The sequence below is a fragment of the Panthera onca genome, chromosome B1 (genome assembly GCF_046562875.1).
Source record: "Panthera onca isolate mPanOnc1 chromosome B1, mPanOnc1 haplotype 2, whole genome shotgun sequence".
Classification (NCBI taxonomy): domain Eukaryota; kingdom Metazoa; phylum Chordata; class Mammalia; order Carnivora; family Felidae; genus Panthera; species Panthera onca.
The window spans coordinates 39056952-39081782 of record NC_138342.1 but is presented as its reverse complement, the minus strand read 5'-3'; the positions used below and the strand labels follow the sequence as shown (position 1 = coordinate 39081782).

The window sequence follows — 24831 nt, the reverse complement described above, 5'->3', positions numbered from 1 at the left end:
TGATCGGATGAGGCTCACCCACATTAGGGAGAGCAATCTGCTTGCTTGGTCTACCACTTCAAATGTTTATCTCATCCTAAACATCTGTACAGACACACCCAGAATAATGACTGACCAAATATCTGGGCACTTTCTGGCCCAGTCAAGTTGACACACAAAATCAGCTGTCACACAACTCTTGGGGTCAAAGAGGAAACCAAAACTTCAGATGTTCTTGAAAATAAAGTTCTATGAGAACACAACATATCAGAATTGATGAAACACAGCTAAATTAGGTACTAGAGGAAAATTTGTAGGTTAAATACTTATAACAATAAAAATGAAAAGGGAATTAAACACCTAACTGCTTAGTAAAAGAAACTTTATGAAGAACTATATAAACCAAACAAAGCAGAAGAATTAAACCAGCTCCAAAATTGAAATGTATAACAAAACATTATTAAGAATAGTGAACTCATTTATTTGAAATTATCATGGGGCGCCTGGGTGGCTCAGTCAGTTAAGCGGCCGACTTCGGCTCAGGTCATGATCTCGCAGTCCATGAGTTCGAGCCCCACGTCGGGCTCTGTGCTGACAGCTCAGAGCCTGGAGCCTGTTTCAGATTCTGTGTCTCCCTCTCTCTGACCCTCCCCTGTTCATGCTCTGTCTCTCCGTCTCAAAAATAAATAAAACGTTAAAAAAAATGAAATTATCATAATAAAAAACTAATAGTTAACCATATTAATTTTTTAAAAAGTGTAGGGAAAAACATGAATACATAAATTTAGAAATTTTATATATATGGGAAATATGTCATTAGTCTGCATACCTCTCCTCTATGCAAATATATATGAAAATCCAGATAAGATGAATAATTTTCTAGCAAAATAGAATTTATCAAAATAAAAATTTATCCTTTAATCCTAAAAGATAGTCTAAACAGATCAATTATCATGAAATAAATAGGGAAAGTAAGAGATTACTCCAATAATAATAATAATAATAATAATAATAAAGACTTTGAATGGATCGAGATGAGAATTTTGCCACACTCTGAAGATAAGAAAGTCTTCAGTCTATTTACACTATTCTAGAACAGAGAAAAGAAGGAAAAATACAAATTCATATCCGGAATGAAATGGGTGAATTATTAACCCTAAACATAAAAGATTGTACCGAAAATAAAATTACAATCCAATCATATCAACATGGAATATGTGATGCTAGGAATGCAATGTGCAATGATAGTTAAATATTAACAAACACATTTATATAATCTGTTGTATTAATAGAGCTAAAGAGATAAATCATAATGCTCATATTCAGGTATTTAAGAGTATTTGAAATTTATTGTCCTTAAAGACAAAAATCTGTGCATGCACGTACACACACACACACACACACACACACACACACACACACATGCACGCACCATTGCCCTAAAGTCGGTATCTTACCCAATGGGAAAACATTAGAAGCTTTCTGATTAATGTCAGATGTAAGGCAAATATATTTTGTCTTTCTATTACTATTTAGCATTTTTATTAGAGCTATTACTTATAAAAGCAGTCAAACACAAAGGCATAAGAATTAGAAAGTAAGAATTCTATTAGAAAGTAAAGATAGAATTATATATGTGGAAAATCAAAAAAATTGATGGGGAAACTTAAACAGGAGAATTCCAGGGTGATATCAGATTATAAAATCATGAAATCAATATTTAAAAAGATGCTATGAATGAGACAATTCCATTTACAAAAGAAAAATCATAGCATACCTGTATATAAATTTATGTCCAACAAATGTGTGTGTCTATATAAACAAATGAAAGCACATACCATATTCTTAGACAATGTTTTATAGAATTCATTCTTCCGTGCAATAATTTATAACATTAAAGCTTTTCCAAGAAAATATTAATAAGCTAGTTTTCTTTGGAGCTTGGCAAGTTAATTATGAAAGTCATTTAACAGAGCAAATAATAATCAGGACATAGATTCCAGAAGTAGTGACTAACTCTATTAAAACATTTTCCAGAGTTTCCATTTCTTAATCACTATGCTATGTGTACAAATGGAAACCAGGCCCGTATAATAGAATAGGTAAGCCATAAATCGATCTTACTGCATATGGAAATTTAGTAGACAATAAAAGCAGCATTTAAACATTGAGGAGAAAATGAACACTTAATATGTAGTGTTGGGATACCTAGTTAACCATAAAGAAAATAGATAAAATTATATGTATTTCTGACACTGTAGACAAGATAAATTCTAACAGAAAATGAAACTATAAAGCAAGAAGGAAACATGGGGGAATTCATTTATAACATGACAGGAAAATTTTCTAAATAGGAGTCGAAATCTAGATGCACTAAGAAAAAATACTGATATATTACATTTAACCGTATTAAGAAATAACTTTCCATTGCAAAAAATCCAAAAACCAAAGTAAGAAACACAGTGACTAATAGGAAAAAGGTTTGAAAATTGCATCAGTTCAAAGAGTTATTACCTCTAATATATAAAAGCCTTCTGAAGGCAGAGAGATAAAACACAAATGGGCAATGTACAGATATGAACAGATAGGTCACAGAAAAAGAAATGCAAGTAGCTCTTTATTACATGAAAATGTCCACGACTCTCCATAATAAGAGAAATGTGCTAATTAAAGCTGAACTACTGTTTCTCACCAATCAGATTGGCAAAGGATCCCCAAGTGTAACTATATTATGATGAGACTGAAGGAAAACCAGCACTGTCGAACCTTTCTGTTGGGAATACAAAACGGTAATTTTGGAGGAGAATTTGGCAATATTCTACATTATTCTTTGACCCAGCAATCTCATCTCTAGGTATCTCAAAATGCACCAGCAAATCTATGAAAAAGTATGTGCGCAATGCTGTTAGTGGCAATTCTTCTATAAGAGCAGAAGACTGTAAACAACCAGTTGTTACACTCTTGTGTCTCCATTTCAAAACCTGCCCCTGCCCGTGTATAATTGACTAGATGCCCGTGTATAATTGACTAGATTTGCAGTCTGGGCCTCTACTAACCACATTTCTGTTCGTGCGCTGGCTTCAGTAAGTCTCTGCCTGATGGGGGTGCTGCTGCCAAGGCTGGATCTTGGAAGGGAAAATTAAGGATGCTTAGCCTCCCTGTTTTGCCTCACTTGCTCTGAGTGTCACAACAGCAGCACTTCTTCACTCCAACAAGAATTTGTTCCCCACTGACTTAAATACTGCCTTTATCATGTATTCAATGCTTTTGTCTGGAGCTTGACATGTTGATTATACAATACATTTAGAAGAACAAACAATATCCAAGAAAACCTGAGCTTTTCAATAAGTACTGTTGGACTAACTAGTTAAACCACAGGAAAAGTAGATGAAACTGATTCCATTTCTGGCACTATTCATAGGATTGATTCCAAATTGTTCTGGGATGTCAATATGTAAAAAATGAAATGATACAACTCGAAGAAAATCATATAGGTAGTAACTATAGGGAGCAACAACCACCTACGACCGGGAAAACAGGGAAAAAGTTGCAATTATTAGATCTTGGAAGCATGAAGAAGCAATCAACAGAACTGAGACCTCGACCTCGACCTCGGAAGAAGGGGCACTGTTTGGCTGGGGGTCCTGCAGACCTGGTATACAGACCTCCAGTGAGGGGCGACCAGCAGGCTTGTGCTAGAAGGTACGTGTGATAACATATGTATCTCTCTGTAAGGATCAGCAAAACTCTAAGACGGAATCAACGGCTCCCTTCAAAGAATATTAGGAAACCAACTTATTGCAAAAATTGGAATATATAAAGAAAAGAAGCTAGCATTCATCCTGTTTCTTCCAAATGAATTCTAACAAAGGATAAACGGTGAGAAGTTTCTTTTCATATTATTCTAGGTAATAAAGAATAAAATGAGAATTAGAATATTGCCATTCAAATGGTAGAACAGATCTAAGCAATGATAATTAGTGACTGCTTGCATAACACAAAAAAGAGAAAATCAAACATATATGCCTACTGGTGAAAGTACAAAAACCGCCTATGAATGACTCTTGCCAAAAAAAAAAGCGAAGTTAGATATAAATTTAACTATCAATACACAGGAAATAAAGAGGAACATTTTGGGCAGCACCATGGGGCTGCAGTAAGCAAAACTGAGGCTGGAAACCCTTGGACAAATATCCCATTTCCTCTGCAAGTGGCAAAGAAAGAAAAGGAGTGGATGAGAACTCACGTATAAAACTTGAGACAAAAGTACTGTAACGTATGGACCTTCCTCGGGCCTGGATTCAAAGAAACAAAAAATATAGGAGACAATAGGGAAGGAACTTGAACCCTAACTGGGCTTTGTTGATTTTGCAGAATTGCTTTAGATGTGATGATAATATTGGGGATATGTTAAAAATAAAAGAATGCTCATATTTTCAAGCTATCCCAGAGACATTTGTAAATAAAATACTGCCTAGAGTTTCCGTCAAAATAATCCACTGCATGTGTTGAAGGTGGATGCATAAATGAAACAACAATGTCTATTTGTCAAAAACTATTAAAACTTAGAATTACATGCATGAGAGTTCATTTTCTTATTACCTCTATTTTTGTATTATATCTTTTTTGAAATTTGCTACAATAAAAATACATATATTTAGTATATTATTTTTTGTATATTTTGTTAGTAATAATGACAATGTGCCTTTTATTTGAGTACTACAATGTTTTGGTACCCATAAATGCACTTTAAATGCATTATGTCTTTAAATCTCCCCTCAAAACAGGTAATCTTTGTTATTATTCCCATTTGTTTGATTTCAAAGCCTTTACTCTTTCCACTATTTACCTCTGTGCCATTCTATCTAGTTAGTGGTAGAAGGTGATAAAAATTTCAGTGGCAAATTTGCCAGTGAATAAGCTTTTAATATTATTATTAAATAATTATTAATTTATAATGGTTAATGTTTATTATTATAATGTCCAGGTACTGTTCTAAGGGTTTTATGTGTATTTATTTGATATTCTTTAAAAAAATTTTTTTTCTAATTTTTATTTATTTTTGAGAGAGTATAAATGGGGGAAGGGCAGAGAGAGAGGGAGACACAGAATCTGAAGCAGGCTCAGAGGTGTCAGCACAGTGCCTGACATAGGGCTCAAACTCATGGACCGTGAGATTATGACCTGAGTCAAAGTCAGATGCTTAACGACTGAGCCACCCAGGCTCCCCTATTTACTTGATATTTTTAACCACCCTATGAAGTAGGACGTTTCTTAGCTAAATGCATTTTTTTTTTATTCTTGGAAAACTTGCATGATGTGAGAGTCACCTATCCAGAATCTATTTAAGTCATTTCTCTTGTTAGACATATAAATTCTTCCTTTGCTGCTGGTATTAGAAATGATACTATTTTAAGCAGCCTTATACACAAATTTTGAGTCTTCACCTTAGGTATTTTTAAGTAGAGTAACTTTTTGAATTGTATTTATTTACTTTGAGAGAGAGAGAGAGAGAGAGCATGAGCCAGCGGAGGGGTGGAGGGAAAGAGGGAGAGAGAGAATCCCAAGCAATCCCCAAAATCCCAAGCTGACGGCACAGAGCCCGATGAGGGGCTTGAAATCATGAAACGTGAGATCCTGACCTGAGCCAAAATCAAGAGTCAGACACTTAACCAGCTGAGCCACCCAGGTGCCCCAATTTTTAAGTGGAGTCTTACAAGAGAAATTAACTAGGTATACCATTCTTAAACTTCGATATGTATTATCCAAAATGCTGTTTAGAAAAATCTTGCCAGCTTCCACCAGTTGTACCAGTTAGCATATATGGGGTTCAGTATACTTTACTCCTTCTTAGTAATCCGATCTTTAAGAAGCAAAATTGAAAACTGAGAGGTGAAGGACGCCTGGCTAGTTCAGTCAGAAGAGCATGAGACTCTTGATCTGGGGGTTTTAAGTTCAAGCCCCACGTTGGCTGTAGAGATTATTTAAAAATAAAAAATTATTTAAGGAGTACCTGGGTGGCTCAGTCTGTTAAGCATCTGACTCTTGATTTCAGCTCAGGTCGTGGTCTCACGATTGGTAAGATCGAGTCCCACATCCAACCTGCTTGGGATTCACTCTTTCCCTCTTTCTGTGCCCCTCCCCGACTTGAGCTGTCTCTCACTTTCTTTCATTTTCTCAAAATAAGTACATAAACTTAAAAAAAAAAAAAAAAAGATCTTTGAAACAAGAAAACTGAGAAAAAAATGCCAAGTAATTTGAATATTAATCTTCATTTCTTTGATTATAGTATGTGATGTTTTCAAATGAGATCGTGTTACATGTGAATGTGTGTTTGTGTATCTATGGATTGTCCACTACTTTCCTTCATCTGTTTGGTTTTTTGTTGTTTTTTTTTTTGTGACTGACATTCTTGTCTTATTAAACTGTAAGACTTCTTCATACAGTAAAATACTAGTTCTTTTCAGTCATATGTGCTGCATTTTCTTGTTTGCCTTTTAAATTTGTTCACGATATTTTTGACAGGTGAATTTTCAGTTTGATGTTGTCATTTAATCAATCATTTACTTTGACCTTCTCCACTGAACTTTTTTGCTAGGTGGGCAGTCTTTTGGGATCACAATATCAGAGAAGCCTCACAGACTTGTGCTTTAGTTGATTTGTTTTTGAGACTTTATTATTCCCTTTGGCCAAAATGCTGTAGTGAACTGAGTTCCTTTCATATCCTTGCCTCTACCACGCTCTTTGCCAACTTGAGTTGGGAAAGGCATGTTGTAGTGGCTGTTCTCTAGGCAGTTCAAAGCAGGACCAAATTGTCCAAAGCTGTTTTGTAGTCTAAATTGGTTGAAGAATCCTGGCTGTCAAAGAACCTGATCTCAGCAGGGAATTTCTGGCATTGAGCTGAGGAGTATTATTAGTTTAAAAGCTAGGGAAGCCAGCTTGTATCAGAGAATTACCAATGTCTTATAATATGAACGCATGGCTTTGATGCAAATAGGTCATGAGTAGAAAAGACATAGAGGGTAATTAATTGAAAAGCAATATTTTAAAGCAGGATTTAATGTTGTTGGCTGCACTTTAACTATGACATAGGAGATATTTAGCAAAATGCCTGAAGAATTTCATTCACGGACAGAGCTTATCTAAACCACAGAAATCTTGAAGTTTTCTCTCAATATTTGACTCACACAGAGTACACATTTGACCACAGAATCTCAATGACAACAACAAAATAAATCATCGTTACTACTTTAGAGATGAGTTTCTGTTTCTGTTTTCCATACTCAGCATTAAAGTGATAGAGGAAGGGTAAATTTTAAAACCTGACTTTTGTTTGGAAATCTTATTTTGAGAAGGAATGTTTTGAAACACATTTTTCTGCAATTTTTAACATTTAAATTTTGCAACAACGTAATAGAAATACACGGTTTTGAAAACTCAAGCAGTGTAGAAAGGCTTCAAGCAAAAACAGTGGTCTTCCAGACTACCTCTTTTTCTTCAGTCTTTCCTTAGAACCATTTTACAGGGGCACCTGGGTGGCTCGGTTGGTTAGGTGTCCCACTTTGGTTCAGGTCATTATCTCATGGTTGTTGGGTTTGAATCCTGCATCAGGCTTTGTGCTGACTGCTTAGAACCTGGAACCTGCTTCAAATTTTGTGTCTCCCTCTCTCCCTGTCCCTCCCCCACTTGCACTCTCTCTCTCTCTCAGAAATAAACATTAAGAAAAAAAAGAATGTATGAATTAAAGAACCATTTTACAATTTTCTAATTGTTTTCCTCCTTGTTCTTTTTGTATCTCTACATTGTTAAGTTGATTTTTCTTGATTAATCCATTTCAGTCATTGTCTATGGAAGTTTGTGTATAACAGAAGAATATTTAGCAATTCCTTTCTTACATCACCCTGTTCTCATTTTGGAGATTGCAAAACCTTTTCAAACTTCTGTGCATTAGGGTTAAATCCTTTATTAAAAATGTTCTATTAAATTCTCCAATAATTGATATTCCGACTGTGGTAATTTTTTTCTATTTGTTTATCCCGGTCTTTGTCTTGCTACAGATTTTTCTTCAATTTCTAGCAATGCTTGAATATCATTTTGTATTGAGAATGCCTGGCAATATTGTGTGGATGGGTGGCACCTGTCAACTGGCAGAGTTCACTTTGAATAATTAAACAGGAAACTGGAATGTTTCTGAAGACTAGAATTTGAACAATTTTGCTTTCGAGGCAAATGCTCAACTGTCCCAGTTTGTGCACAGACAGCCACTTCAGGTTCATTGGAAAGAAACTCCTAGCTCCACATCACACTGCATTGTGTGGGGTTTGCATTGCATAGAGGTGGGAGTAAATGGGGACTATTTCAGCCCTTTTAAAAATTAACACCGAGAAGTTATATCTGGAAGGTCAACCCCCTCCACTTCTGGGCCCTTCTCCGTAAGTTCTAAAATGGCTGTCCTCTGTTTATTCATGTTTTATAAATGTTCTGTCTACTGAAAGCCTCTTTGTCACTCTTTTTTTACTTTTTTCTCTTTATTGTCCCTTTATGAGGATCTTGACGTAAGAGAAGAAAAATATTTGCTTTTAGTCAGCAGCCCTGGACCAGAAGCCACAAGTTACTTTAAAATTTTTTTTTCAACGTTTTTTATTTATTTTTGGGACAGAGAGAGACAGACAGAGCATGAACGGGGGAGGGGCAGAGAGAGGGAAACACAGAATCGGAAACAGGCTCCAGGCTCTGAGCCATCAGCCCAGAGCCCGACGCGGGGCTCGAACTCACGGACCGCGAGATCGTGACCTGGCTGAAGTCGGACGCTTAACTGACTGCGCCACCCAGGCGCCCCCACAAGTTACTTTTAAAAATAAACTTTGGGGGCGCCTGGGTGGCCCAGTCGGTTGAGCCTCAGACAACTTCGGCTCAGGTCATGATCTCAGGGTTTGTGGGTTTGACCCCACGTGGGGCTCTGTGCTGACAGCTCAGAGCCTGGAGCCTGCTTCGGATTCTGTGTCTCCCTCTCTCTCTGCCCCTCCCCCGCTCACACACTGTCTGTCTGTCTGTTTCTCTCACTCTCAAAAATAAATAAACATTGGGGCGCCTGGGTGGCTCAGTCAGTTAAGCGTCCGACTTCAGCTAAGGTCACGATCTTGCGGTCCGTGAGTTTGAGCCCCGCGTCGGGCTCTGGGCTGATGGCTCAGAGCCTGGAGCCTGCTTCTGATTGTGTGTCTCCCTCTCTCTCTGACCCTCCCCCGTTCATGCTCTGTCTCTCTCTGTCTCAAAAATAAATAAATGTTGGCACAAAAACAGACACATAGACCAATGGAATAGAATAGAAACCCCAGAACTAGACCCACAAATGTATGGCCAGCTAATCTTTGAGAAAGCAGGAAAGAACATCCAATGGAAAAGACAGTCTCTTTAACAAATGGTGCTGGGAGAACTGGACAGCAACATGCAGAAGGTTGAAACTAGACCACTTTCTCACACCATTCACAAACATAAACTCAAAATGGATAAAGGACCTGAATGTGAGACAGGAAACCATCAAAACCCTAGAGGAGAAAGCAGGAACAGACCTCTCTGACCTCAGCCGTAGCAATCTCTTACTCGACACATCCCCAAAGGCAAGGGAATTAAAAGCAAAAATGAATTACTGGGACCTTATGAAAATAAAAAGCTTCTGCACAGCAAAGGAAACAACCAACAAAACTAAAAGGCAACCAACGGAATGGGAAAAGATATTTGCAAATGACATATCGGACAAAGGGCTAATATCCAAAATCTATAAAGAGCTCACCAAACTCCACACCCGAAAAACGAATAACCCAGTGAAGAAATGGGCAGAAAACATGAATAGACACTTCTCCAAAGAAGACATCCGGATGGCCAACAGGCACATGAAAAGATGCTCAACGTCGCTCCTTATCAGGGAAATACAAATCAAAACCACACTCAGATATCACCTCACACCGGTCAGAGTGGCCAAAATGAACAAATCAGGAGACTATAGATGCTGGAGAGGATGTGGAGAAACGGGAACCCTCTTGCACTGTTGGTGGGAATGCAAATTGGTGCAGCCACTCTGGAAAACAGTGTGGAGGTTCCTCAGAAAATTAAAAATAGACCTACCCTATGACCCAGCAATAGCACTGCTAGGAATTTACCCAAGGGATACAGGAGTACTGATGCATAGGGGCACTTGTACCCCAATGTTTATAGCAGCACTCTCAACAATAGCCAAATTATGGAAAGAGCCTAAATGTCCATCAACTGATGAATGGATAAAGAAATTGTGGTTTATATACACAATGGATTGCCACTACGTGGCAATGAGAAAGAACGAAATATGGCCCTTTGTAGCAACGTGGATGGAACTGGAGACTGTTATGCTAAGTGAAATAAGCCATACAGAGAAAGACAGATACCATATGTTTTCACTCTTATGTGGATCCTGAGAAACTTAACAGAAACCCATGGGGGAGGGGAAGGAAAAAAAAAAAAAAAGAAAGAGGTTAGAGTGGGAGAGAGCCAAAGCATAAGAGACTCTTAAAAACTGAGAACAAACTGAGGGTTGAAGGGGGGTGGGAAGGAGGGGAGGGTGGGTGATGGGTATTGAGGAGGGCACCTTTTGGGATGAGCACTGGGTGTTGTATGGAAACCAATTTGACAATAAATTTCATATATTTAAAAAAATTAAAAAAATAAACGTTAAATTTTTTTTTTAAATAAATAAACATTAAATAAAAAAAGAAAAAAAAAGAAGGAATTAACTATCAACTCCCACAATATAGCCAGCGATATTAGCTAGCTCTCACTCTACTCTAACAGGGCAGCAGACTACCAGAGACCGAACTGTATCTGCCTCTATGTCCAGCAGACTCACCTTCAACTTTTGTTCACAAAAAGCAAGCAAACAAACAAAAAAAGCTGGGACGTTTTTATTAATCCTTTTTTTAATTTTAATATAAAATTATAGGAACCTGAACTTTAGTAACACAGCTGGAACGGTCTGCAGCAGCAGGGGCAGCAGTGGGAGAAGAGATTTAATTTGGTTGATTTTTCTGTGGTTGTTGGTTGTTCGCAGTCTCATGGTGATGGAAGCTGCACCTTTCTTCGAGGGGACCAAGAAGCTGTGGGAGGTTTGGTTCTCCAGGCAACAGCCCGACGCAAGCCAAGAATCTGAGGATCTTTACACCATCCCAAGATCCGAAGGGGACACACTTTTTTTTTTAAATTTTAATGTGTATTCATTCTTTGAGAGAGATAGAGACAGAGCGTGAGCAGGGAGAGGCACAGAGAGGGAGACACCGAATATGAAGCAGGTTCCAAGCTCTGAGCTGTCAGCACAGAGCCCGATGTGGGGCTCAAACCCACGAACCGTGAGATCATGACCTGAGCTGAAGTCTGAGGCTCAACCGACTGGGCCAACCAGACGCCCGAGTGGGACATACTTTTGAAAGATGTGCAGTGCTCACAGTAGCTTGTTTGTCTCCAAAAGACATTTCATTTTGAAGGCGTGGTACCATCCCCTTGCTAGGGATTACAGTTGAGTTTCACTCAATTCAAAGCTTCTTTTATTCTTGTAAGAATTTCATGAAGCCTTCTTACCAAAGGTACCCACACCGGAATTTCAAGGAAGAAATAAAGTTTCTTAATGCAATTCTCCCAAACAGAGCAGCATATTATATTGTATGGGACACATGCATTCTGACTGTTGGTACGTGTATACTTTGTATTTCCCAGAGACTCAGGTAATCAGTCAGCCAGATCAAACCCTGGAAATTCTGATGTATGAGCTTGACCCAGCAGTTATGGACCAGTTCTATATGAAAGAATGTGCGACTGCAAAGGATGTCACTCTTGAGAGAATTCGTGACCTGACCCCGGGTTCTGTCATTGATGCCACACTGTTCAATCCTTGTGGGTATTCAATGAATGGAATGAAATTGAATGGAACTCATTGGACTGTTCACATCACTCTACATCCAGAATTTTCTTATGTTAGCTTTGAAACGAACTTAAGTCAGACCTCCTATGATGACGTGACCTGGAAAGTTGCGGAAGTCTTCTAGCCAGGAAAAGCTGTGTCCACGCTGTTTGTAAATAAGAGTTCCAAATGTTGCACAGTGCTTTCTTTGCCCCAGAAGATTGAAGGTTTTAAACATCTTGATTACCAGAGCGCTATGTTCAATGATTATAATTTTGTTTTTACCAGTTTTGCTAAGAAGCAGCAACAACAGCAGTGTTGATTAATAAAAATGAAGAAAAAACGTAAAAAGAGAACACACAGAGAAGAAGGTGATGGCTGCTTTTTAGACATGAATACCGGGGGCCATACATTCCATTACCATCACCTTGTAGCTGCAGAAAACCCTAGACGTAATGATAGTGTAATCATTTTGAATTGTATGCACTATTATAGCAAAGAGTTAGATATCTTGCATGAATGCTCTCTTCTGTGTTTAGGTATCCTATGCCACTCTTGCTGAGAAATTGAAGTGCATGTATAAAAAACCTTTTACTATATGTAACTTCACAACACTTGTGAAAACAACTTAATTTGGTTTACGCACAATGTAATATTTCTTTAGGTATCATCCAAAATTCCCACCAGACAGGGCTTTCGTCTTCATTAGGTGTTGGCCTCAGCCTAATCATCTGGGACTATTCTATTAAATTGCTGCCAGGATTTTACATCCAGTTACCTCCGCTTTCTAGAACATATTCTCTACTAATATTACTGAAACCAATTTCTACTTCATACAGATGTTTCTTGCAGCAACAATTAAAGTTTATCTTCCACGAGTCGAGTCCTCTTAAAATGACTGCAGTTATCCATTTTGTTTATTACTATTTTAACATTATTGCTTCCTGTACCTGTACTTCCTTTAATTGATTTTGTTCCTTGCCATCATGTCTTGCCTCCTGACACCCCCTCAATAAAGCAATACACTATTAAAAACCAAAAAAAAAAAGGAATTAACCATCAACAGCAGTCTCATCATTAATGGTAGTGGCATTTTGGTATTTTTTTTTCAAAGCTACGTCTATAGCTCTAGTATACCTTTGTATTGGACTTTAATCACATCATTGTGTAGTGAAAATTGTCCATGTGAATAATAATCACTCATAAATAAATTTTAAAGGAAATGTAACTTTTCATTTTGTTCATGAGTTTATCATAATGTAATTTGCTATTCCCTCATAGCTACATTTTAAAATGTTTTGTCCCTTATCACTGTTATAAGTAATGCTACAATGAGAATTCTTTACAGAAATCTTTACCCCCATCCCTTGTTATTTCCTTGGAATTTTATCTTTAAAGTAAAATATTTGAATCAAAAGATGTAAAAATTTTAAATTTCATAATTCATGTACTAAATTGCTTTACAAAAAATGTATCTGTTAGCAGTGTATAAGGGTCCCCTCTCACCAATGACCTTACAAAATATAATATTAACATTTAAAATTTTTTTTTTCTTATGTTTTATATTTGAGAGAGAGACATAGAGCAGGGAGGGGTGGGGCAGAGAGACAGAGACAGAATCCGAAGCAGCCTCTAGGCTCTGAGCTGTCAGCACAGAGCCCGATGCAGGACTCGAACTCACAAACCATGAGATCATGACCTGAGCAGAAGTCAGACACTTAACCGACTGAGGCATCCAGCCTCCCCTATAATATTAACATTTTTAAAAATTTCAACATTATACACAGAAATTCCATCTCGTTTTACTTGGCTTTCCTTTCATTATTAACAAGGTGGATGCTTTGAAATTTTATTTGGCTGCTTTTGCTTTTGCTTTCATGAATTACCCTGCTTTGGTCCTTTGATGATTTTTGAAATCCTGATATAATGGTTACATTTTAGAATTTTGTCACAAATCAAAACGTGTTCCCTATCAAAGATACTTCTATATGGTACCAGTTTTGTTTTTGTAAATTTTGTAGTGTATAACCTGTCTTAGATGTCGAGTCAACTTTTAGGTTTTCTGTGGATATTGTCATCATCTGCACATGGTTATGCATGTTGCCAAAATTTTAAAAATAAATCATAAACACAAGAGATGCATAAAGAAAAGAAACATGTAGCAAGAATTATAATAGTTCTATTCTTAGCACGGAAGAAATAATTGGAAGACAAGTGCAAAGAATGCAAAGAAGTGCAGTATCCAGTATGACACCTGCTGAGAGGCAGTCACTCCATAAATACTTGGTGAGTGGATGAGTCAAGGAATTATGAGCAAGCAGAGGACTGCAGACACAGCTGGTGATGAGAGCCCCTCCTCCTTTCAGTCTTTCCCTGATTTGATAAGTAAGTGAGGCAGACCAGGCATTCTCTCTTTATTTTAGTTTTTCTGTGTTACAGAAAATAATCTTATCTACAACATTCCTTCAGGGCGGTGTTGTTTTTATTATCTCGTGCTGTCAAAAATGGTCTAAACTTTTCAAAATACAGTTGGACAGATAATTCTTATCAAGTTATCACACATAGTGGAAAGGTTACTGATTCACATTCAAGTCAGAGACAGTGGCAGAAGTTAGTGTTTCTTTAAATAGCAGGTACTATGCTTGTTTCTATGGTAATAGAAACAACCTTTAATATTTAAAGTTATATTTAAAGTTACTCTCTTTTGGGCCAGAATTCTCTGTTTTTCAAAAATGTTAAGTGTAAAAATAATATCAGAATCATATTAAAGATAATTTGGGGGGGGAAGGAAAATTGTTGCAGGGCACAGCTGTTACCAATTTACATTCCATTTTATTAACTGTTATGGATACATATTTGTTAGAGGTCATTGTGGACAGTTCAAACTAGGTATGAGAGTTAATAAATTTTCAGTGACTTTGAACTGTATGTGTAAAAAATAAGTATAGAAAAATTATAAGGTTAGGGATAATTTCAGTCGCCTTTTCTGGTTGTCAAAATTCATTATTATGAACATTTTTGGTGACTCTGAAAGGTTACAAACCACAGAATTTACCTTTGGCCTTTATATCTTGTTCATGTACCTTACTTTGGTGGAGTCCCCTTTCCTGTATGTGAGACTCCTGCCTACAGGAGAAAGAACATAATCCAGGTTGACCTGTAAGAACAGTCCTTGCTGTTAGGAACAGTGACAACTCCAGAACTTTTCAAGGGATTGATAAGGGATTGATGTTACGAGAAAAGGAGTCATAATATTTTGTGGCATGAATATTTGGTATAAAGGAACAGTAAATCCAGAGCTCCCATCTTTATTAAGATGTGGATACTGTCTAAGAATGAAAAGACAGTAGCTTCTTCATAACACTTGAACCTTCGCTTCCAACCAAGCCTAAATCAAGAACTACCACATGTATTTTCTTATTAAATGAGCCAGTACAGTTGCTTTTTAGCTTAAGCTGATTTGGGTAGCTGTTCTTTTTCTTGTTAGACACTGGGTATACAGCTTCCATCTATAAGCGAAAAGAACAAAAATAAATACTTGTCACACAGTGTAGATTAGTATCGATGGTTGGTAGCCTGTGCACAGAAACCCAGCCAAGTAAAGCAACTTGTGTAAAGGCATTGAGGTAAGAGAGATACTAGGATCCATTAAGAAAATTGACAGTAGACCTGGAATTTTCTGGTCTGGCATCTAAGGAGCTTAGAAGTCTCCACTCTGTTCTAAAAACAAGTAAAAAGCAGAACAAACTAAAAATCCACAACTCTTAGATCCGTCAGAGAAGTGAGGTCACAGAGCAAAATCACTACCCTCAAAGTTACAGAGATAGACAGAAAGGCACAGAGAATCACAAGGTACTGGAGGAGAAACCCAAATGGTAATTGACAAGTTGTTAGAGCCTCAGTGTGCACAAGTCTGGGATTTTAAAACTCTAGGGGCCTAGGATGGGGCGACCTCACACTAAACATATTCTTACAATACAATCCAGCGGTCACACTCCTTTGGTACTTACCTAAATGAGTTGAAAACATGTTTACAAAGAAACTTGCACTTGGATATTAATAGCACCTTTCATCATAATCGCCACAAACTGACAACAGCCAAAATGTCTGTCCTTCGTTAAGTGAATGGACAAATAACAATGATACACCCATAAAGTGGAATATTATTCAGTGCCAAAAAAGAAATAAGCTATTGAGCCATGAAAAGACACGGAACCATCTCAAATGCATATTTTTAAGTGAAAAGAGCCAATTGGAAAACGCTTTAACTGTATGACATTCTAGAAAGGCAAAACAGTGGAGACAGTAAAAAGATCAGTGGTCGCTGGTGATTAGGAAAGAGTGAGTGGTGATGAATAGGCAGAGCACAGAGGATTTCTTAGGCAGTGAAACTCTTCTGTATAAAAGACAATGGTGGACACATTCTACATTTGTAAAACCCATAGACTGTGCAACACCAAGCATGACTTTTAAACTATGGACTTAGGGTGATAATGATGTGTCAGTGTAGGTTTGTTGATGGTAACAAATATACCACTCTGGTGTTGATAGCTAGGGAGGGTGACGTGCGTGTGAGGTCAGGGGGTATATGGGGACTGTCTGTGCTTTCTGCTTAGTATTACTGTGAAACTAAAACTGCTCTAAAAAATAAAGCCTATTACAAAAATTTAGTATGACCAAGAATAAGGTATATGGAAAATGACAGATTTTTTTTTTTTTTTTTTTTTTTTTTTTTTTTTTGAGACAGAGAGAGAGAGAGCAGGGGAGGGGGAAGAAGGAAAGAAAGTGAGATTCTTGACAGGAGCCCGATCCCACAACCCTGGGATCATGACCTGAGTGGAAATCAAGACTTGGGCACTTAATCGACTGAGCCACCCAGGCACTCCTGACAGATGATTAAACACAGAAGTTATGCAGTGTCTTTGACTGTCATGATAACAAATTCAGATTTTATTCATAAAAGTCATTTGGGGGCTGATTATGCATTTATGTATTTGTTTTTTTTTTTTTTATCTTTGAAATTCTGTGATTTCATTGAGAGTCTGACTCAATGCTTATAGTGACTGAGATATTTTCAGTCTGATCATTCTATCCATCACCACCCTTACAACCACCACCGCAACTACCGCAGCAGGAACTGGCTTAGTTTTACACACTTTTTTCTTATGTTTATCTGCGCTGATTCCTAATAATCACCATATTCTTTTCTAAACATTTACCAACTTCACTTTATTTACTTAAAAAAATTTATTTTATTGATATATAATGACATATTAAATTGTAAGTTTAAAATGTAGAGTGTGTTGATTTGATCCAATTGTGTGTTGCAATCTGACCACCCCCATGTCACTGCATGACACCTCTGTCAGGTCACATGAGTATAATTTCTTTTTTGTGGTGGAAACAATTAAGATGTAGTCTCTTAGCAGCTTTGAAGTTTATCATACAGTATTGTCTGTTATCACTTGTATTAGACCTCTGGGCCTTATTTATCTATTAGCTGCAAGTTTATGCCGTTAATGTTATTTTTTAAGTGCTTATTTTTTATTTTCGAAAGAGCGGAGAGAGAGGGCAAGCAGGGGAGGGACGGAGAGGGGTCGTCAGAGGATCCAAAGCAAGCTCCGTGCTGACAGCAGGAACTCTCAAACCATGAGATCATGACCTGAGCTGAAGCCAAGTCAAATTCGGATGCTCAACCGACTGAGCCACCCAGGCACCCTGCAGGTGTGTGCCTTTAAGCAACATCTCCCTAGTTCCCCTACTCCCTAGCCTCTGGTAACCACCATCCCACATCGTTTTTATGAGTTCAGCTTTTTTAGATTCCACATGGAAGTGAGATCAGACAATATTTGTCTTCTTTGACTTATCTCACTTAACATGCCTTCAGGGTATTTAAGTATTTAGCTCCCCCCCCCCCCCCCCCCCCACCGGGTGGCTCAGTCTGTTTGAGTGTCTGACTTTGGCTCAGGTCATGATCTCATGGTTTGTGAGTTCGAGCCCCGCATTGGGCTCTTTGCTGTCAGCCTGTCACTGCAGAGCCTGCTTCACGTCCTCTGTCCCCCACTCTCTGCCCCTCCCCAACTTGCCCTCTCCCCAAAATAAAAATAAACACTTAAAAAAGGAGGTATTTGGGTCACCTGGGTGGCTCAGTTTGTTGAGTGGCCGACTTCAGCTCAGGTCATGATCTCATAGCTTGTGAGTTCAAGCCCCACATCGGGCTCTATGCAGACAGGTCAGAGCCTGGAGCCTGCTTCGGATTCTGTGTCTCCCTCTCTCTCTGCCCCTCCCCTGCTCGTGTTCTGTCTCTGTCTCTCAAAAATAAACATTAAAAGAATTTTTTTAATAAAAAAGAAGGTATTTAAGTATTTAAAGCAAGGCAGTAACATCATTTGTTTGATATGTAGAAAAACCACTCTTGATATTGTGAAAAATAGATTTGAGGACAAGGATACTAGAAGAAATGGACCAGCCAGAGGACTATTGTTATTATCCAGGTTAAATCCATGAGAACATGGAAGAAAAAATATCAGGGGAAAGATCCAAGAAGCACTTAGGAGCTGGACGAGCCAGAGGCAGTGGTGAGGGGTTGGCTGTGAGAGGCAAGGGAATGGTTGGGGATTGGAAAGAGCAGTCTGGCCCCTCACATTTTAAGGTCCCAGTGCATGAGTCAGTGCAGGCCAACATACCATGAATGTTTAAAAGGTATAAATAAAGCTAACAACTCATTAAGTAAAGCATGTTCTATTCTAGCTTGAAAAATATAATTCTAATACTGACAGATTAACTATAATGTTAATCTATGATTTTCATATAACAATGCTGGCAAAATATCAAAGGTAGCTAGATTGAATTATTATCGTACATATCTGAGTGTTCAGCAAGTTTTTTTTATGAAAACAATGCCTAAAACATTAAAAACTAAAATGTAATTGTACTCAAAATACATACAATTTTTAATATATTTTCAATAAAATGGTGAATTTAAATAAACTTGAAAGATTACTTTTTCTAATTTTAGGAGAGATTTTCCTTCCAAAGCAAACTGAATTATCTATTACGTTAAGATGCAAAATGCAAATGATAGTGAATATCATAATTTCAAATATAATTCTAGCATTTATAATCCATCTGGTTGCCAATGTAAATAATTGATATCATACTTTATGTATGTTTTCTCTAGACCTTTATATATATACAAATTTAAAATCTGTACGGATTGTTAATATTGCTAAATGTAGTACAGGCTCCCTTGAGCAGTTGCTACTACACTACTCATTCTGGAATACCTCTGGAAATGCAAATTGAAGCACCAAGAGAACAAGAAAATGGATGCTTGCCACTAATGAGAAGTGATAATTATTACAAGAATCCATTGTGTTCATGCTATCTGAAGAAGCATTTGTCAAGTTCGTTAATTTCTCTTTTTATTTACCTAGACATATCTACCACTAAACCTTCCTCGTTCTTCACAGCAAGTTTCTTCTCTGAAGTCAGTAGTCACATAATCCCCACACTGTCCCCATATGAAGAAGTAGCTTCCTTTTGTTTCAAGGATATACAACAAGAGATAGGAGAAACATTTTCGTGGAACCTGAAGGGTACTAATCAAGAGAAAAGATACTAGTGTTTCACCTGGTGCCAGTCTGGATGCCAGATCCTGAATGACAGAGGTGCCCATAACTTCCCTGTAGTGTTAGTGTGTGTCTGTGTGTGCATGCGTGTGCATGTGTGTATGATATCCAGAGTTGTCTAAAGTGTGTGGTTCAATGCAGGAGTTCCTCTCGCCTCAGTTCAACGAGGCTCGGAGAAACATCATGGCATTTTTACCTTAAGTGTCTAGGTTATTGGTGGGCCCATAACTGAAACAGGGATTATCATAGTAAGAGGAACAGGTTTAGGGGGAAATTATAATTCAGTTTGGGACAAGTTAATTTTTAGATAATGATGAGATATCCAAATTAAGAGATTTAGTTGAGTTAGAAATACAGTCTCGGTCTCTAAATCCAGGACTCAAGGGGTGCCTGGGTGGCTCAGTCGGTTAAGCGTCCGACTTCGGCTCAGGTCATGATCTCGCGGTCCGTGAGTTCAAGCCCCACGTCGGGCTCTGTGCTGACAGCTCAGAACCTGGAGCCTGTTTCAGATTCTGTGTCTCCCTCTTTCTCTGAGCCTCCCCTGTTCATGCTCTCTCTCTCTCTCTCTCTGTCTCAAAAATAAATAAATGTTAAAAATTAAAAAAAAAAATTTTTTTTTAAATTAAAAAAATAAATCCAGGACTCAATTTCCCATATGGGCCTAAGAGTTGTTCACATTGTAGTTTATAGGAGAAAAGACAGATTTTAAGGTTCTACTTTCACATTCTCCTTACTTATCCCAAAGAAGAAATCCATTTATTGAATACCAAACACCAAATGGACTGTGTGAGCCAATGGGTGAAGTTAATCCATAGGTTAAATGCAAGCTCCACTTGAATTTCTCTCTCAGTGGCCTCTACTCTTACAGTTCGCTAACTTGGCTATCTCCACAGCCCTGGAGCCCACATTTTATCTTTCTATGCATATCTTCTCCCTCTTCCTGCCATGAAATTAGAATGTGATAATATTGAAAACCTGCTTTAGGTTGAGGAGGTAGATGAGAGAGGTGAATTTAAATGAAATAGAGAAAGTGCCAGCTCAAGCTCCAGAAGTCCCAGCTTCAAATGGTTACAAGCTTTGAGGTTTAGGGCCCCAAACTGCTTCTTTCTCCCCATTGCCACCGCTGTGTATAAATCTCTAAGAAGGGTGATATAGTGTAGGTTAAAATTTTAGTAGTCCTGGATAACCTGTCCACCTGAGATTAGTGAAAATGCCAGGATATTGGATAGTAAAAATCCTATTATGAATTGTATTACTATAAATTAAATAACAAGTTCAGGGGGTGCCTGGGTGGCTCAGTGTCTGATTCTTGGTTTCGGCTCAGGTCATTATCTCACAGTTTCGTGAGTTTGAGCCCCACATTGGGCTCTGGGCTGGCAGCACAGAGCCTACTTGGGATCCTCTCTCTCTCCCCCCTCTCTGCCCCTCCCCTACTTGTACTGTCTCAGTCTCTCTTAAAATAAATAAATTTTAAAAGAATAAATAAAAAATTAACAAGATGAAATGTAACACCTGAACATGTGTGCAATAAAAAGAAATTTTCTTTCTAGTCTGTGTCCCAGGTCCCAAATATCAATACAGGTAGGAGCATTCCTTACATATTGACCACTGCTTCACTTTTCTCACTCAACAAAAGCCATCAGACAGCATTGTTAATATGGGTGCATATACTTTTGGGCACATGCACACATAAGAATAAATTCCAAGTAGAAAAATTTCTAAATCAGAAAATATATCTTTTACACTTTCTGTCACCAAATTATTCTCCAAAGAGATGGAGCCAATTTATGTTCCTTTCACCAGGTGCGTGAGGATGTTGGAGTAATATTAATTATTTTCATTTTTGGAAACCTGGAAGGTAAAAAAGTTATCGAATTTTTGTTTTAAATTGCATTTTGTTGGTCAACATGGTGGAGGAACAGGGGGACCCGCAGTTCCCTCATCCCTCAAACACAGCAGTATTGAGGCCAGAAAACTTGGGGTTCCAGGAATCTGGGTTACAGAGTGACAGAAACATCTCCAGGGGCCCACGGGGACAAGGTGGCAGGCCACAGGTGCGTGATTGGGAACTGGGAGAGAGAAAACGGGTGGCGTTGGCTTGGAGGCGAGGGGTCCCCTTCTGCAGAGAGACAAAAGGAAGAGAAAGAGAGGTTGTGGAATGTAGGATTGTATTTGGACAAGACAAAAACCATGAACCCGGGAACGGATACAATGGAGAAAGAACCAATTTCTAACTGTGGGGCTTTCGCCACCCAGTTTGAGCGCCTGGGGAGGAGGGGAGCCAGCCCCCCTACCCCTGGCGCAGTCGGAGAGAGCAGTCCTCTCCTTTGAGTGCTGTGGGAGGAAGGCAAATAGCCATTGCAAGGACAAAAGACCCTGCGGCAACCCCCACCCCCCCCCCCCCGCCCCCCAGCCAGAGGCCCTTTGTCATCTGCCTGGCAGAGTGACAGTACCCCAGAACTGGGGCATGTGGAATGGGTTTTAAGACATTGGGTTTGAATCCCAGCAGAGTGCATGGGAGGTGCGGGAGACTGTGGAGAGGAACAGAACCAGCCCACTAGCACTTGTGTGGCACTGTGAGGACCACCTGAACAGATTGCTTTGGGACGCCCGGTCCGTGGAAGAGAGATGGGGGTGTTGCCATTTTTCTCCCCATCACCAACAAGGTGGGGATTCAGGGAATGGACAACAGGCACACAGTGGAGGCAGCCCGCCTACACCAAACCACGCCCCTCCGTGTCTGGTAACTGCAAGAGCAAGGTTGACACTGACGGAACCAGATGGTCCCCTCCTCCAGCCCAGCACAGCCACCGGGTCCAAGGCACCGTCAGATATTTGTCCAGCGGTTTTGCAATCTCTGATCTGATTCTTGGTCAATTCTTATTTTATGTATATAAAATTCATTTATTTTCTTCCTTTTATTTCTTCTCTTCTCTTGTCTGGTTATTCTGGTTGTTGGTTTGTTTAAGCAGACATTTGTAATCTATTCTTTTTACACCTCTTCTGTATCTCCCTCGTTATTTTTTTTTCTCTCTGTCTCTGGACTAACCTGTATAGTTTCTCTGATTCTCTGCATGGTCATTTTTTTTTTCTTTCCCTTTTCCCCACCCCTGTCATTTCTCTCCTTGTATCGGATAAAGCCTCTTCCACCACCAGTCCCCACTTTAAAAAAAAATAACAAAAAAAAACTTTCCAGGATTGCTTCAACGAACAAATCAGAGAACACCTAGTGGAGGTCCAAACCACCACAACGAGTAGGGAGATAAAGCAACCATAGTCTCAACAACAGAAAGCACAAAACACACTCCAAAAACACCTCCTGAAGGGCCAGGCCCTGGACAGTGTTATGACCCCTTTTTGATAGAGTAGTGCTCACAGGTGCAGGATTCATAAAAGTTATTAAAACACATAAGGGACAGAAAACTAGCCAATATGACGAAATGGAAGAGTTCTCCTCAAAAGAAATTCCAGGCAGAAATGACAGCTATAGAATTGCTCAAAACAGATATAAACAATATGACTGAGCAAGAATTTAGAATAATAGTGATAAGATTAATAGCTGGGCTTGAAAAAAGCATAGAAGACACAGAAAACCTATTGCTGCAGAGATTAAGGAACTAAGAAATAGTCAAAATGAATTAAGAAATGTTGTAAACGAGGTACAAACGATGCAGAGATAGTAAGGACAGAGCAGGCAGGGGAGATTAAGTGAAATAGAAGATAAACTTATGGAAAATGATGAAGCCAAGAAAAAGAGAGATAAGAAAATACTAGACCACAATGGGAGAATTAGGGAACTAAGTGATTCAATGAAATGTAATAATATCTGTATCATAGGAGTTCTGGAAGAAGAAGAGAGAGAGAAAGGGGCATGTTTCCTTTAATAAATTACAGCTGAGAACTTCCCTAATCTGGGAAAGGAAATGGACATCCAAATCCAGCAGGCACAGACAATTCCCTTCAGATTTAACAAGAATAGATCTTCTCCACAGCATATCATAGTGAAACTGACAAAATACAAAGATAAAGAATTTTCTGAAAGCAGCTAGGGACAAACGGGCCTTAACCTAGAAGGGTAGACACATAAGGGTAGTAGCAGATCTATTCACTGAAACTTGGCAGACCAGAAGGGAGTGGCAGGAAATATCCAATGTGCTGAACAGGAGAAAATATGCAGCCAAGAATCCTTTATCCAGCAAGCCAGTCATTCAGAATATAAGGAGAGATCAAAGCTTTTCCAGACAAACAAAAACTGAAGGAGTTCATGACCACTAAACCAGTCCTACAAAAGATCCTAAGGGGACTCTGTGAGTGGAATGCTGCAAAGATTACAAAGAACCTGAGACACCACCACAAGCATGAAACCTACAGATAGCACAATGACACTAAATCTGTATCTTTCGATAATAACTCTGGATGTAAATGGACTGAATGCTCCAATCAAAATACATAAGGTATCAGAATGGAAAAAAAAAAACCCAAGATCCATCTATATGCTGTCTACAATAGACCCATTTTAGACCTGAGGACACTTTTACATTGAAAGTGAGGGGATGGAGAACCATCTATCATGCTACTGGAAGTCAAAAGAAAGCTAGAGTGCCCATACTTATATTAGACAAACCAGATTTTAAACTAAGGGCTGTAGCAAGAGATGAAGAACAGCATTATATCATAATTACAGGGTCTATCAAGAAGAGCTAACAATTGTAAATGTTTATGCTGCCAACTTGAAGTACCTAAATACATAAATCAATTAATCACAAACATAAGAAATCTTATTTATAGGAATGCTATACTTGCAGAGGATGGTAATACTCCACTTACAACAATGGACAGATCATCTGGGCAAAAAATCAATAAAGTAACAATGGCCTTCAATGATACACTGGGCCTGATGGACTTGACAGATACATTCAGAATTTTTCATCCAAAAGCAGCAGAATACACATTCTTTTTGAGTGCACATGGAACATTCTCCAAGATAAATCACGTACTGGGCTACAAAACAGACCTCAATAAATATAAAAGAATTGAGATCATACCACGCATATTTTCTGGTCACAACATTATGAGACTTGAAATCAACCACAAGAAAACATTTGGAAAGCCTCCAAATGCATGGAGGTTAAAGAACATTCTACTAAAGGATGAATGGGTCACCGGGCAATTAAGGAAGAAATTTAATAATATATGGAAGCAAATGAAAATGAAAACACGACAGTCCAAACCCTTTGGGATGCAGCAAAGTCAGTCCTAAGAGGAAAATACATTGCAATTAAGGCCTAACTCAAGAAACAA

At 38.5% G+C, this 24831-nt stretch overlaps 1 pseudogene; it reads left to right on the top strand.

The window, feature by feature from the left end:
- Nucleotides 1–11066: 11066 nt before the first annotated feature.
- Nucleotides 11067–12236, top strand: LOC132693335 (S-adenosylmethionine decarboxylase proenzyme-like; annotated as a pseudogene).
- Nucleotides 12237–24831: the final 12595 nt, after the last annotated feature.